The 15705-nt window shown below is 21.8% G+C and overlaps 1 protein-coding gene across 1 annotated transcript in view; it reads right to left on the bottom strand.

Annotated features, from left to right (window-relative positions):
* The window catches only part of LOC122859127 (amphoterin-induced protein 1-like), a 46738-nt gene that overhangs the window by 16027 nt on the left and 15006 nt on the right, over positions 1-15705 (bottom strand). Inside the window, exon 2 of the mRNA XM_044162509.1 lies at positions 5159-5204. The gene's annotated coding sequence lies outside the window, so the exon portion shown is untranslated. The remainder of the gene's footprint in view (positions 1-5158; positions 5205-15705) is intronic.

The following is a 15705-nucleotide window of genomic DNA, read 5'->3' on the forward strand; positions in this document are numbered from 1 at the left end:
ATTGCATCAACATACAGATTGAGGGAAAAATAAAAATTTTAATATAAAAAAAAAATTTTAAAAATATTTAAAAATTCAAAAAAAAATAATAAAAAAACTACAGTGGTTTTAATATAAACTCTGTATAATTATTTGCATAATTATCATTAGTGCTTCTAACAATCTGCAAAGATGTTAAATATATATACATTTTTTTGGGTCTTTCTTCATTTTTTATATATATATTTTTTTTTTGCCAGTCTGTCGTCGCGAATAAAATGCTCTCGTCGTAATCACAGTTTGAAGAGGGACACTGCAGTTTCAAGCACAAGAACGAATAACTTAAATAAAATGAAAAAATACTAAAAATAAAAAAAAAAAAATTTATATTCAGAGTTAAATAAAAATATAAAAATAACATTATATAAACAAACCGTGAAATTGGATCACGAAATTATGTTTTTCATTTATAAAAAAATATTTCAAAATTATTTTAAAATCTTTTTCTCTGAAAGATAAATTTGTTTTAGTCTCATTTTGTATATATATATATTTTTTTTTTCCATTTAAGATACGTGATTGCACACTAATTGAAATTTTTTTTTTGTTTGTAGATTTAATGTAGAGCATTGTATACAATATTTCAGTAAAATAATGATAAATATATCGAATAAAGAAAATGAAATTTTTCTCTGAGAAATAAAGGTTTGATATTAAAAGTTGACTTATGATGTTGTTTAAGTGATTAATGTGATTTGCAATTTATTGATTGAACGTGGTTCTATTTTTTTTTGTTAATTTCATTATTTATTTATTTTTTTTTTTATTTTTTATTTCAACTTGAATGTCTATCAATCTCGAGCAGTACAATACATTTATTTATTTTTTTTATTTTTTATTTGTAATTTTGATATAGTGGATAGATTGATGAATTTATTTCATTTATTTGAATTGGATTCTACGAGTAAACTATATTAGCAATTTCCAATAAAACCAATGCAATTTACACACACATAGTTTTAAATAAATTCTAAATAATTTCAAAATCGATAGGAAAAAAAAGAGATCATGTTTATTAGAAAATATATTTCTAAGTAAAAAATTCACGAAATTATACTTCTAGAATTTAAACTGCATGAAAATCTAAGTGTCCTAGAGTTTTTGTAATTTAATTTTGATTATTTTTATTTTTTTTTACAAATTTATAATTTGCCAAATTTTGGTATTTTTTTTCCCTATGTCATGTTTATAAAAAAAAATATTTCTAAACGAAAATTTCATGAAATTATGATTCTAATAATTAAACAAGATCTAAATATAATAATCCTGAAAATTACAAAAATTAATTTCAATTATTTTTATTTTTTTTCGAATTTTATATTTTGCCATGGTCTGTAGACAAAACTCGGGTTTTTTTGCTTCAAGTTTTATTAATTAAAAAAAAATATTTCTAAGCAAAAATTTCATAAAATTATTCTTCTAATATGTATACAACAACTAATTCTAATTATCCTAAAAGTTTTAAAATTTAATTTCAATTATTTTTAATTTTTTCGACCATACTAATTCTATAGAAATCGAAAAACAATTCGATCGATTATTCAAGCAAGAAACACAAATTCCTACTTGCCATTTGTCTAGAAAAAAAAAACAAAAATTAATTCTAAAATATCGACAATCATCATAGAACACTGAACGCCTCAAGCAATGACTAGAATATTTCTATTTTATTATTTTTCTAACTTTGATGTACAGTAGACACATGAATGAATGGATGAATTCGTTCCATTTGATATAAATAAAGTTTACATTGGCTCTCACGAATAAGCTATATTAACAATTTCCAACAAAATACACCACCATTCACTCACCCATCCAAGTTTAAATAAATTCGAATTGAAATATCAATATTAAGTGGTGAAAATTTAACATTAAACTATCTCTCAAGACAATGAGCAAACACCACAATGTTGATATGTATAATATATATTGACTCAGTCAGCTTGTGTGTTGTTACATATTCAATTCAAGTGTAAATTTCGAAATTTAAGAAATAAAATTTTTTTTTTTTCATTTCAAAGTTTCAAACAAGTCTATATATCGAATTTCGCTGAGCGCTAACCGATAACATTGTCGATAATTTTGTTTCAACGTCGGTTACAGTCACTTCCATTACAGTGGCTGACTCAACTTTTTTTTTTTTTTCTCTTCTTTTCTTTTTGTTTTTCTGCTTTTTATCCATGATTTTTCCATCATTTATTATATAATATATATGTAGCTGTATATTTAATATTTTTGAAAAATAAAAACTGAAAAAGCTTTCTCATCTGGTGGTTGAATATTTTGTTTTTATTATTTTTTGGAACCTCAAAGCGGATACAAGAAGGCCAAGCTCTCAACGCATTTTATATGCTACATTTTATATTTACATGGACGACAAATACATTATTCATGGCTTTGTCAACGTAGCCAACTGTGCTCTGATATTTTTATAATATATTTTTACACATGAAAAATATATTTTGAGTTATTTCTTAGGTCGTAGGATCATTTATGACATATGTCACAAACATCAGTGGTATAAATTTACATTGACAAGAAATATTTTTCGTTATTTTTTAAATTGATTTTGTCAATAAATAAAAATAAACACGAATATTTTTGATAAACAAATAATGAAAATTTCAAATCAATCAATTTTCATGTGTATATTGTTATTATTATTTTTAAAAATTAAAAAAAATTCTAAATGTCAATTGATATTATAAAAAATACTATATGATTTTTTATTTAAAATTTATTTTTTCATGTTAAATTTGCAGGATTTAAATTTAAAAATAATATAATTTTAATTAATATTATTTTATTTTAAAAATTAACTGTCAAGTTGAAATATTTTGTTTAAATTCAATTTATGTTATGTCGATACAAAAAATGTTATATAAATACTGAAATTATCAAAATCAATAAGTTGATAATATATTGTAAAATACCAGTCAACTAAAATATTTATACGCAAATAAATTTATATATTTTATACACCCAATTTTTCTTTTGCATTTTATATGAATTTAAATTTTTAAAGATACTTTTTTTATATTGTTGTAAAATAAACTTGACAGTATTGTAAAATGTAACAATAAATAAAAATAAAGAGCAGTAATTTTGATGAATAAATAATTTTAAAATAATAAATTTTCATGTGTATATATATTTTTTATAAAATATTTAACAACATCTTGAGAATACTCTAATTCTTTAAATAAATATATATAAACTCACTTTATCACTATGTGCATGTTCATAAATCTATACCTAATTGACCATACTATCAATAAATTTTCTATGTGAAACAAGCTTAGCCTGTAAAAATAAAAAATATAAAATAGAAAGATCGATACATACAATTGGTATATAAAGCACCCAAGAGAATAAAAGAATGACCATCGTCAAAAGATAATAATGAAAAACAATAAAAATAATTTAAAATAAAAATAATATATAAATAAACTATTGTTATAAATTTATTTTAGTAACTTTATTTATACAAATAAAATTCATATATGAAAAACATAAAATCAAATATTTAAAGTCAATAAAATAACTATTAAATTTTTATCTAAAAGTTATTGATAAAATTTTCTAAACAACTTGTTTATTTTTTTATGTATTTAATTATTTAATAAATACCTCATTTTATAATTAATTATAAAATATTTCAATGTAAATTAAAAAACTAAAAATATTAATTTTCAAAATGGCAAATTTATCTTAAATTTCAAAAAATCTTATGACCACTAAAAAGCCATTACACTATTACCTAATCCTCGGTAATAAATAAAAACTAAAAACCTAAATAAATATATAAATAATAATTAGATGTATAAAATATTTATTTATATACATTGTATACATTGGTTAAGTGCTTGAGGCAACTAAACTCACATCTTAAATGTGTTCAGGGATCTTTAACCACAAAACTTATATAGCATTCTCTCTATCTATACATATATACATTGAAATACCCAGATAAACTATCCTATCAGCTTATTAAGTTTCTCATCTAACTAGTGGACTTTGGTTTATAAAATTGCCTCAGTCCAGTTTGTATAATTTTCATTGGCTCCTCTACTACTATGATCATTAAATTGAACAGTTAAAATACACTAGTATCAAGAAGATAACTAAGAAATCAACAACACACAACCACTGCCACCACTAACATAACAATATTTAGTCTAACCCCATGTACCTATTTTGTATTTCACATTGACTACGTGATAATAATATTATTATTTTCAATATATTTAAATTAATTTATTAAATTACATATTATTATTATTATTATTATTATTATGTGTAGTATATGGATTAATATTTGCATCGACATATAGACAAAATAAATTTCATATAACGCAGAAATTGTTACTACCTCTTGCAGTGATTTTCATAACTAATTTATCCCAGCAGCAACCACATAATTAATAGGATTTACTAGAGGTAATTTTAATTGACCTCCCCTTACCCTCTATTTTTAGACAACGCCCCTTTTTCCTCCTCCTTCTCTCCCTCTCATCAACCCCCCTTTCAACGTAATCCCCATATTTTCTATCGTCTGATAAACCTCCTGCAGCAATATTAATTTTATCAAAGAAAAATTTCTTATTAAAGAAAATATTTACCTTTTACAACGTAATGCATATTTTTATTATTCATTATTTATTAATTAATTTTTTTATCATGATTAATTATTGATTTTAGAATTTTTTATTTTATTAAATATTATATATTTTTAATTATTTTTAGATTTTTAATAATTGATTAGAAATGGAAAAAAAATTTAACAAAAACTTAATTGATCTTTTTCTCTCCCTCCCCCTCCCCCTTCTATACCGCTGTTTGTAAAAGTTTTGTTTGATTAAAAATAAATTATCAATATATAGTTTTTAATTTTCCAATATTTTTGGACAAATATTTTTAATATTTAAAAAAGTATTTAGAAAAAAATTTTTCAATAGAAAGTTTACATAGCTGGCTGCCTTTGTGATAACGAGAATTAAAAATATATATAAATTAAATTGATTGAATTTTAATTGACCACAAATGTTAGGAAAAATCTCGATACTAATAAAATTTTTGTTGAATATTTTTTAAATGTAAATAATTGTGAATTAATTACCTTTAATATTTTCGTATGAGGTGGAATGAATTATTTGTCACAACATCTGAAACAAAATGAAAAAAAAAAAATATAATTATTAATTTGGTTTAATTATTAAATGAATATTTAATTAATGAATAATTTAAAATTAATTTGTCATTTAAAAAATTGAGTTGTAAAATTTATATGAAAAGTTTTATGGTTCAACTCGGTGGTTAGAGAGAGAGACGAACATTAGCCATGTGTTGGATGATCAAAGATTATTTTATTTTTAAAATTTAATATTTTTGTCATTTTACAAACATGTGTGGGATATAATTTTCAAACATATATGTGTGTATTAAAGTGTGTGTAATGTATACAAAGAATTATAAATGAGATAAAGTTTATATAACCACAAACCAACCAATGAATTTCGTTTTGAATTTGCTCATTTATTATTTTCACAAAAAAAAAAAAAAAACCAGTGGAATTTTCTATTTATAAAGAAAAAAAAGTAAAAGGATATATCATTATTTATATAAAAATAAAAAAATATGTATTTTTATTTTTTTTGTTGCTAATTTTATGGGTGAAAATAAGACTCGTTATTTATCATGCTAAATAGAATTCAAAGCAATTCATTTTGAATTTTTATTCTTTCGTATTTTTTTATTCTGAGTGTCAAAAAATATAAAATATTTTATGTCATGGATTGTCTGAGGTACTCACACCATCGGTGAAAGAAAAGTCGACTAATGGAGTTGGCCAAAGTAGATGAGACTATGTTTTTTCAGGCGAAATAAGGTAGATAAGGTAAAACTTTTAAAAATATATTTTTCTTTTTCTTCTTCTTTTCCATTTTAATGACTTGTTTCTTTAATAAATGGAAATTTTTTTATTATTTTATTTTTTAACACTAGTAAATCTTAGGGAAAGTGTAAAATTATTTTTTGTTTTTTTTTTATAAAATTATACTGTTGTTATTTATTTATTTAAATAACATGAAAAAATTTTATTAGCGAAAATTTAATTTTTTTTCTTTTCTATTTTTATGACTTGTTTCTTTAATGAATGAATGATTGTTTTTTTTTTTTTTTTGACACTTGTAAATGCTTTAATTAAATAAAATTTTAAATTTCAAATATTTCATTTTTTTAATTACTTATAAATTTTTTTCATCAGCGATGTTAATTATTCATAATGTTAATTTTCTGTCAAATTTTAAATTATTCAATTTTATTATAATAAATAAGTAAACAAATTTTAGGATTATTATTTTTTGTCACTTTGGATTATTGATTTTGATATTTTTATTATAAAAGTTTACGAAGATGAATAAAAAGTAGACAAAAGCCAAAAGCGGTTGTTGAACTTTAAGAATAAAAAATTTCATTTGTTAAATTTGAAAATTTTATATTTTCCAAATAAAATAAAAAAAAAAAAAATATGGATAAATGCCATAAAAGTATATACACTTAATCAAATAATTTTGTGAAAAATCTTGAAATTACATTAGTCGATTAATTTTGAAGATAATGAAAAGTCGTCTGAAGAATAATACAATCAGAGCAAAGAGTTCATTATTCAAAGCACTTTTTTTTTATTTTTTTAAATGTTTTTTTTTATTTTTCTCAACGTCATCTATCTTGACCTTTTTCAAAAGAAATTTTCAAGTGGATAAGAGTAATTTTTCAAACGATCTTTAAATCCCCAATGAGCAAAAAACTTAAATTACAAAAAAAAATTATAATAACTTAAAATCCAGCGAGTGACTTTTAATTTTAATTTCACAAATGATTTAATAGAATTTCACGCTAATTTCATATATTAGAAAATCAGATATCCTTAACGTTTCTATAAAAAAATAAATAAATTTTAAAAAATTATTTATTCAATTTTAAATAATTTGAAACAAAAAAAAAAAAAAAATTTCAAACTTTTTTATTATCTGTACACACGATATGTACATTGTCATTTTTATTTTCCAACTAAAAATAAAAATATTAATATACAAAGCACTTGTCATGATAAATTTATTTCAATAAAAATTAAAAATAAACAGTCAACTTTTAAAAGTGAAATTAATATTATTTCATTTATCCATTGATTTTTCATTTTAACATTTCAACATTCAATTTTTTTCCCTTTCAATAAAAATATATATGAATCAATGAAGTTATCGAAACTTTTATTGAATACTCTCCTCAAATACGCACGAGTAAATAAAAAAAAAGTCTACGTGAAAAAAAATAAAGGAGAACCTTTTTTTTTATTGTTAAAAATAGAGATAATAAAATGAGAGATAATGCAACACTACAATATGAATGACGTGGGTGGTAGAGAATCCTCCCTTTTTTTTTTTTTTTTTACCACATGGACCTTTATTCGTTGCTTCAACAGTAGCCAATACTTTTTATTTTATTTTATTTTTTTTCACCACCAACTCTTCACCACAGAGCCATCGATCACGTGCTGTCGGTGAGTTGAATTTTTTTTTTTGCTTCAAAATTTATTTTTTTATTTTTTCAGTTTTACTCTGGCTCACTGTGAGATCTGGTGAATTTAGTTCAAACCGATCTGAATCCTCTAATCCCTTCTACTTTTTTAGCAACCCCTCTCACATATTTTTCATATATATATATGTGCTTTTTTTTTTGAAACCCTCGACGATATCGGTCAGTCACTCTATATCTATCCACTCTGGCAAAAAAGCTCTCATTTTTATATGATAACGAAAAAAAAAAAATAATATATAAAAGATAACGTAAAAATGAAAATATATATTTACAGAAAAAAAATAATAAATGATATATATTTTTACACTTTGCATGATTGATGAAACAGAATGAAATTTAAAATTGTTTTTTATTTATTTTTTTATTTTTAAACTGAATTTAAATGTGTATATTAATTTTCAAAAAAGAAAATTAATTAATTTAATAAAAACAGATAAATTTAAGTTTTAAAAAACTGATAATATATATTTTAAATAATTAATTAATAATTATTGTTAAAAAAATATATGATAAATGATAATGAATTTTTTTAATTTAGTATATTCAAGTTTGAAAAGTATATAAATTATTTTGTTTTGTTTTTTCAATTTAAATAGATGGGATGTATTATTAAAAAGTTGCATTTGTTGTATTGTTTTGTTAAAGTAAATACAGAATTTTTTTTAAAGTAAATACAAGTTGATAAATTCACATATGTGAAATAAATTTACAGTATATCTTCATGTACTCATTGTATTGACAATACACGTCGTTGTAAGCTTGATATCCCCCGAGGAAATAAATAATTGTTAATATATACACATGAATGTTAAAGACAAACACATATATACAAAATGAAACTGATGAAACTAGACTGTCATTGGTTTAAAATCGAGAATGAAAATTGGAACAAAACTAATTGTGGCCTGACAACAATATGTATATAACATAATAATTCATATTTAAACAATATTGATATATTAATATTTACATTCTATCATCACGTATTCATAAAAATTTGAATTTAAATTGACACAAATTTTCAATCAGTTATGCAATCAATGTTTATATATGAATAATTAGATACACTTGTGAGAATGGAATCAAAATTATATATTATTATGACAATGGATAGAAATATAACTCAACAACGACAGTTACATTTTAAAATAATATTAAATATTTAAATAAATTATTTAGAAGACATGCTCATTTGTATTAAAATTTAATAATATATTAAATATATTTTCTTTGAAAAATATAAATAAATAATTATTTAAAATTAAGAAAATTCATATGAGGATTAATTATTATTATGGGTAAAATATTTTAAAGACAAATTTACTGGGAAAATAATATTGAAATAAAATATCCTGGTTAATTATTTCTACAAAAAAAAAAAATAAAAAAAACATGTTGTTGCGTTTGTTGGTATGAAAATGCATGAAATATTTAAAATTAAAATGAATAATTATTAAAATAATACAAGCATAGTAACATATCAACAAAATCACACAATGACTATTTAAAATCATCTCAATAATTATGATAAATAAATCAATCATCCATTTAACAATTTATTTGATTTTTTTTTAAATTTACTTTTATCATATTATCTTTTCGAAATTTTAAATTTATTTATTTGGAAAATTAATTTATTAATCATTGTATATTGCCCTGACTCAATCTTCATTTTAACTTACTTTTCAAATATTCTATAAAATGTTTATCATTTTTCATGTAATTCTAATGATAGATTAAACAATTCAAATTATTTGAATAATAATAATTGTCTTTTTGAAAACAGATAAAATACGAGCGGAAATTATTATCTCTCGAACAATTCAAAGTTAACAACAATTACATATAAAATTCATTCAAGTACACATAACATAAATCACATAATTTTATTTACTATTGATGGTTGTTTAATATCAACCAAGTACACTTACAAAGTTGAACAATTTATGATGATAATTACTGGACCTTATATCTATACTCAACAAATATTTAAACCAATACATATACATACATATTTGTTGAAAATTTATTTACTCAATTTAAATGAGATATATATTATTTTAAAATAAAAATTATAATCTTGTGTGGTTAAATAATTTATCACAAAATTATTCAAAACTTTTAAAAATATAATTTTTATTTGTTTTCTTAAATTTTATTAATCGATTTGAATTTAAAAAATAAGTAGTATATTGTAAAAATTAACTATCACAAATCAGAACAACCATACTTTCCATTATCATTATCGTTTCAAGTATAAACATCAGAAAACACCACTTGAACAGCTGTTCACTCGATTTTCTACTTGACAACTTTACTCTTACTTTGGTCTACATACTTATACATATACAAAAGTACATATACAGTATATAAAAGTATACTTGAACTATCACAACAAATTTTTTCATGTTGACACCCTCATTTAGCATCATGATTCATTATTATTTTTCCAACAATAAATGTCAAACACGTATACGAGAAATAATATTATTAATTTTTCATGTGGTTTATAATTATGTCAAGTATTTATTTTCTTTTTTTTATCATTAAATTTAAAAATATATAGCTATATGTTTATAATAATTATAATAATCATTTTACTTGTGATGACACGTTCATGAAATGTCAAGAAATGTAGTCAGCATATAACTGATAGAACAAAAGCTCATTGTTCCATGAAATTATTTGAAATTATGACACTTGATTTTCATGCATTTGTGAATTATTATCAACGTCAAAACGTGTAATTGAATTTTTTTTTTTTCATTTGACAAAAAAAAGAAGATGAAAAATATTTAACAGTAATATTTGTTGATGAATTATTTGATATATCAAGACAATTCAAACAATGGCTAATGATGTCAGCCCCTCGGCATTTCATTAGGCTAAATCATGTTATATAACATGTCGATATTAAGCTCCGCAAATGAAATATTTCTTGTCCCCACAGTGTGTTTATCATTTTGTCCCTAACGAATCAACTGTTATCACAAACTTGTTCTATATTTTATTTATTTATTCATTTCATTAGCTATTTAATTAACTAATTGTTTTCAAGCTTCGAATAATATTTGTTTATTCTTTAGTTGAACAATTCAAAGTGATTTTTAAATTAAATTTTTTAAATATCACGAAGCTTTTGAATATATTGGGATTTATCTTAAATTTTTTGAAAAAAAAAAATAAAAGTCTGATAAAGAGTTATGGAGATACGCCTATTTATTAATATCTATAGTGTTTATTTTCTTTTATTTTTTTATTACTTGATAACTTTGAATTTTGATGAATCAAAAAATTATTATTATTTTCAATTATAAAATCTAAATGTTTATATTGTAAATGTAAAATTTTAAATGACAATTTTTTGTCTGACAATGCTTAGTTTTGTACTACTGAAATACATAATTAAATAACTAAAAACTTTGGAATTTTTTTGAAAAAATAAATAAAAAAATTAATATCAATTTTTAATTTTTAAACTTTTTTCGATTAAAATTTATAATTATAAAAATAAATTGAATATTAAATTTGTTAATTTTATGTCATTACTCGATCTATGTAGAATTTAAAAAAAAAAAAAAAAATTAGGTTCAACAATGTTATCGACTTGTACTACTGAAAAATTGCTAAAAATTATTTTAAAATTTTCCCGAGTAAAATTTTTGAATATCATTATAAAAGATAAACAGAAAATTTAATTTATTATTTTCTTTAATTATACAAGTATAATTGAAAATTAAACTTAAACTTAGTCTGACAATGCTTGACTCGTACTACTGACGTATGTGAATGTTAATTTTTTTTCCAAATAAAAATATAAAATTATAAAACATTATTTGAAAAACTAACTAAAATATTAAGAATTTATTGATGTTGTAACACTAATTAGCTTTTTATTAGCTCTACATGTAAAATAAATAATTTAAATTTCAAGTCTGAGCCTTCCATTGACTTGTACCACTGAGACATTTAATATCACGAGAATTAAAACTCACATTTTTTGGCCTGCATGTTTTCATTCAATAACAACAGCATAGCAACACACAAGAAAAAAAATAAATTAAAAAAAAAAATCACTCAGCCTATAAAACAAGCTTATGAAACCTTACAACCTTTATTTTTTACAAACAAAAAAAAAAAACAAATTTATATAACTTGAAAAAAAAAAAAAAACATCAAGAAGACAAAAAACTTCTTAAAAAAAAAAACCTCAAAGCTTATTTCAATTAAGATTTCATTTATTTCACCTGTTAAAATAAGCTCTGAGCTTTTCAGCATTAATAGTTTTCGTATCCCTGGAAAAGCATATAAAAAATAAATAAATAATTGGAGTTACACTCTCTTCAATTTAACGATGTGATCATTAATTTTAATGATACTCTGATTTTATACATTTGTGTGTATATAAATATTTTTTTTTATAATTATTTTTCTCATACAAAAATAAAAATTAAAAAAAAACAAATAAATTTTGTGTGAATTTTAATTAAACCACTCGTTGATAATTTTAACTGTGCAATAAATGTGTAGTATTTGAAGTGCATTGAGATAAATTCGACAACGATGACGAGAACAAGCCTCCAAACGAGTAAATGCAAGTTTTAGTTTGCTGAATGCAGTGAAATGTATAAATATGCAAAAAAATAGAGAGAAAGAGAAGAAGCCACATAAAAGAGAGAGAAGCAAAAGTGGTATATATTTAAGTTAAGTAAAGAGAGAGAAAAGGGGGTTTATGTTCATCGATCCATGAGACTTCCTCTCGACAACTACGACCAACTACAACTACAATGATAATGATGGCATATCAAGCTCCATTTATGAAGCTCAATTCTCATAATCATATGTACAATATTAGTGTGTATGTGTAGGTAATATATATATATAAACCAATGAAGAGTGATAAGAGAAACAAGCAACCATCAACAGTACAGGAGAGTTTGAAAACCCCACGACCTCTTAAACCTCCTTCACAAATACAAATAAAATATTCTTGTTTGAATCCTCTTTATCAACTTCCTAATATCATCCCCCTGCTACATATAGTTTTGCTCTTTGCATTACTATTTTTTTCTTTTTCTTTATTTTTACTATCTTTTTTTTTTTACCACTCAAAACGATCCTGGGAAAATTTTTCTCATCTCAGTTTTCTCATAAGTTTTATCTGCTGATAGAAAAAAAAAAATGAAGATGAATGTTTATATATTACGTTCACTCAAACTATACACTGACAAATAAGGCTTTAAAAACATCACTTTCAACTATATATTCAACGACTTACTCATACCTGAATATTTTTTTTTTTTAAATATTTTTTTATTTATATTTTCCACCAAAAGAAAAGTGGAATGAGAGTCACTGATAAATGAAGTTTGGGCGGGGCTTTTAGGGTAATATTTTTTCTTCAATGTCAGTTTTTAAAAATGTAGAAAAATAAATTTATAAATATATTATTAAAATATATAGTTTAAATTTTGAATAAAAGAGTTTTTTTTTTTTTTCCTTTGGCTATTGTCAGGTAATACAATAGTTTTAATGGCTTTTTTCGTGTATCAATAAATTTTTGAGTAGTAAAATATTTGATAAAAAAAAAAAGGTACATACATATAATGATAATAATAATGGGAAAAATTGCTAAGCTACCTTTTTTTTTTTTTTTGATACTATGGGTGCAAAATATAGTGCAGTATTCAAGCCAAAAACTTAAAACTTTTTGTAAAGTCGTATGACAAAGTTTTTGTCTATATTGCACACTTTTTATTACCAACTTTTCAACGAGTATCTTTATGATCCTTTTCATTTATATTTTATTTTGCTTTTTATTCGTATATATTTATTTTTTTTTTTTTTAATTCTCAGAAAAAAAAAAGAAATACATGACGATTTTAAATATTATTCTTTAAATGCCTCCAGTGTAAAATTAAATATTTTTTATCTACAAAAATAAAAACAAGCAAGATAAATATTATTTTTAAACGTTGTTTTTATCTTTTTTTTTTTTTTCTGTGAAAATTAGGTTCATGGAAATATTTTTCTATATAGATATTTTGATAAATGATAAGGCAACAATCAAGTAGAAGGGATAAAAATATAAAAGAAATTAATAAAAAACAAAAAGAAAAAAAAAATTAAAAGAAAAGAAATAAGAAAAGTATGCAATTTATGTTTTGGCCTCATTTTTTTTCATTTTTTGTTCACGTTAATACCACCTCTTGTATATTTATCCTCCGGCATTTTAGCTCGTATCTGAGGTTGCTCTCCTACATCAGACGGTTAAGTTTGAAAGCACTTTTTTTTTTTTCTTCCCCAGTGAAAACGCCCCGATTACTCCCCCGAGAAAACCACGAATTCTGTGTAACCATGGCCTCAACAGAGGTGAGCTTCAGGGAAAGAAGAAAAAAAAAATACATACACAAAAAACAAAAGAAATAAAAAAAAAAAAAAAACACCTGCAACATGTCCCTTGGCGTATTATGCAGACTTCTAACGAGAGATTCACATGAATGTCTTAAAAAACAAATAAGCTCAAAGTAAAAAAAAAAAAAAACACCTGATTGGAAAATAAGAAGGAAAAATTCTATCCAATAATCAATAATTTAATAAAATATTTACTAAATTTTCATACAAATTATTACATTCAATTTTAATTAATTAAATGTAAATTATTATTTTTTTTTTTCTCATAAATATTTTGAAAAATAAACAAACGACAAAATTTTTTTTTATTTTTTTTAATAAATGATTTGATTTTAAAATTATTAATCCCAATAGATTGTTAAAATTTTCATTGTCATGTTTTTTAAAACAACATGGAACAATAAAAAAAAAAAATAAATTTGAAAAAAAAAATTACAAAATAAACGAAAAATGAAAATAAAAACTTTTTTTTGTAAAAAAATATAAAAATAGAAATATAAATTTTACAGTAAAATGACATGTGCATAAATTTTTTATAATTTATTGAAATGATAAAAAAAAAAAAGCTTTAAAAACTGTCTGTTATTTATTAAAAATAAATGGCTAAATAAAATAAGCCATTTAAATGTGTATGGTTTTATATGCAGTGCGATGATGTCAACGTGACCGATATCAGAAATATATATTTATTATTCGAGCTTTTAATAAATTTTCAACTCTATATGTATTATTAGTATATATATATATTTGAATATCATTTTACTATATCCCTTGATTTATCATTTCATTTTGTGAAACAGTAATTGATTAAATTAACAGGTGCATGCGGAAAAGCTCGAGCAAATTTTCATCGAATCTTCCTCTCGGTGGAGTTTCAATATATATATATATTTCATCAGTTCACATTTTGAATATATGATTGTCTCTCTAACGGAATAATCATGACATTTTAAAATTTTACATATATTAAATTTCGTTATTAATAATTTTTTTAAAAATGTATATTTTAAATGAAAAATTTTATTAGCAATAATTTTTTTTTAAATTTACATTTTTGTATTAAAATTTTATTAGCAATAATTTTTTTAAAAATTCAGTTTGGTATTAAAATTATTCAATGGAGTTTTGTATCATGAAAAATTTATTAATCATCAATTAATTAGGGTCAAATAAAATTATGAAGAATATGTTTCGATAAATATTTTATAATTACTCAATTTAATTTTGGTAAAAATGACGAGCCGTCGTTTGATTAGATTTGATTTTTTTCTATCGAATTTTCCATAATGGCTTTTCAATTTTGATATTAATTAAAAAATACAAATATTTTAATTTTTAATTTAAAAATAATATCAAAAGTTTAATTGAAAATTTTTAAATAAATTGTTTGAAATGTTTTTTTTTTTGGAAATTTATTTCAGACATTTAAAAACAATAATTTTGCAAAGTTAATTAAACTTTAATGGAAGCTGTTATTATTATTTTTTTTTACATAGAAAAAGTGAAAGTAGTCAGTTTAACCCTTCGTCTTAACTTTGTTATATTTTTAAATAGGGTTTTAATGATCTTCAGGTTTTTTTCATTAGATATTTGGAAAAATCTCCGCCGAGTTTATACTTGAAAAACAATTTCAGGAAGAAATATATTTTTTTT

The sequence above is a fragment of the Aphidius gifuensis genome, linkage group LG6 (genome assembly GCF_014905175.1).
Source record: "Aphidius gifuensis isolate YNYX2018 linkage group LG6, ASM1490517v1, whole genome shotgun sequence".
Lineage (NCBI taxonomy): Eukaryota > Metazoa > Arthropoda > Insecta > Hymenoptera > Braconidae > Aphidius > Aphidius gifuensis.